This window comes from Elephantulus edwardii, unplaced genomic scaffold (genome assembly GCF_000299155.1).
Source record: "Elephantulus edwardii isolate Elephantulus edwardi_28Jun2011 unplaced genomic scaffold, EleEdw1.0 scaffold00011, whole genome shotgun sequence".
NCBI lineage: Eukaryota > Metazoa > Chordata > Mammalia > Macroscelidea > Macroscelididae > Elephantulus > Elephantulus edwardii.
The window spans coordinates 30677778-30679639 of record NW_006399761.1 but is presented as its reverse complement, the minus strand read 5'-3'; the positions used below and the strand labels follow the sequence as shown (position 1 = coordinate 30679639).

Here is a 1862-nt window from a genome sequence, read left to right as displayed (position 1 = left end):
TTAAACCAAGCTACTCCTTGGAGGCAAGGATTCTGGGGCTTCGTCTGACATACTTTGGACATGTTGCCAGGAGGGACGGGTCCTTGGAGAGGGACATCAAGTTTGGGAGGGTGGAGAGACAGCCAGGAGAGGAAGACTCTCGATTAGATGGATTGATTCAGTGACTAGAGTAATGGAAATAAGTGTCTCAGAGACAGTCAGATTGGCACATGATAGAGCAGGGTTTAGGATTGTTGTACTTATGGTTGCTATGAGTCACAGGTGACTCAATGGCACATAACAACAACAGGTCACAAATTCTTTGCTACAGAAATATTACATGGGTTAGAACTACCAGACTTTTGGTTATTATCTGATACCTTAATCACTTCTTGTCAGGTCCCCTTCTTCTAGTTTCAGATCTTGACACCCCTAGATGTGCTTTCTGCTATTTTAGTTTCAGGAGGAACCAACCAATCTTTGAAGACAGACATCATACTGACAGGGCAAAAGAGATAAAGACTCTCAAGGTGATGGATTGATGCAGTCACTACCACAATAGACTCGAGCATGACAGAGATAGTGAGCATGCGGCAGGATCAGGCAAGATTAGATCTGTTGTCCACAGCATTGCTAGGAGTCCTAGCCAATTCAATGACACCTGACAGCAATAACATCCTAATATAAATAACACGCACACTTGACAATTCTAACTTCCTAGCTTGTGTGGAAATTTGAGCTCAAGAAAAGGACCAAGATCAAGTTAATGGGTATGACAACTATCTTCTCTCCTCAGCCCATATTTCACATTTGTAATAGAAACAATTTGACAAAATAATACGAAAACCTCCAACAAACTTTCTAGCCCCTGGGGAGAAAGTGGAATTCAGGGGTCCAGATATCAATGGCTAGAACTGAGAGACAGGAGTCAAGCCGTGGGGTGAGGGAGACGATGTACCCCGTGGACACTAGGTCACCTGCTCTGTGGGGCGCATCTGCATGTCACCAATCTGGACTTGGGGGGGTGCTGAGGACGTAGAGGACAGCTTCAGCCACATCCTCAGGTTTCAGGCACTTAATTTGTTCATATGTGGCAGCTGCTTTCCCGGGATCCTTGTCATGAAGTTTGAAGGCGAACTGTGTCTCCACCATCCCTGGAGAGATACATGTGGCTCGAATGTTGCTCTGGACCTCCCGTTGCTCTTGCCTCTGTCCCTCTGTCAGGGCCGTAACTGCGTACTTGGTTGCGTTGTAGAAATGGATCACTGGATCATATACCACCCGGTGGCCAGACATGCTGTTGATGTTAATGATGTGCCCATCGTCCACATTCCACTCCTTTGTGGACTGGTAGGCTTCCGCGTGCAGATGCTGAGGGCCAGCACATTTACATTGAACATTTCCTTCCAGCCACTGGTGCTCCCTGAGAGCAGAGGTTCAGGCCGGGCCAGGCCGGCATTGTTAATTCAGATATCTACACCATTGTGCTGAGAGCAGACAGCCGAGAACATGAGAGGATGTCTTCCTCATTTGACAGGTCGCATTTGTAGGGGATCAAAGTACCAGGGTAGCCTGCACTCTTACATTCACCGATGTTGCCAACGGTGCGGGTGCAACCCACCACCTTCAGTCCCTGCTGCACCAGCGCCTGGGCCACTGCCGCGCCGATGACCCCGAGGCGCCTGTCACCAGCGCCAGCCGGCCGCGCCACCGCTCCATGCCGGCCCTGGCCATGGTACCAAGTCCGCTCCCGGAGCCAGGCACTGGGATCGGGGAGCTCCACCCCGGGCCCTGCCGCCCAGCTGTCAATGCCACGACCGCCGCCAACGACCTACCCGCATCCCAGGGACGCTTCCTCCCTCCCACATCCTGGCCTGCCCCCA

General features: G+C 51.0%; 1 pseudogene; it reads right to left on the bottom strand.

Annotated features, from left to right (window-relative positions):
* Nucleotides 1–947: 947 nt before the first annotated feature.
* On the bottom strand, nucleotides 948–1713 carry LOC102862197 (annotated as a pseudogene).
* Nucleotides 1714–1862: the final 149 nt, after the last annotated feature.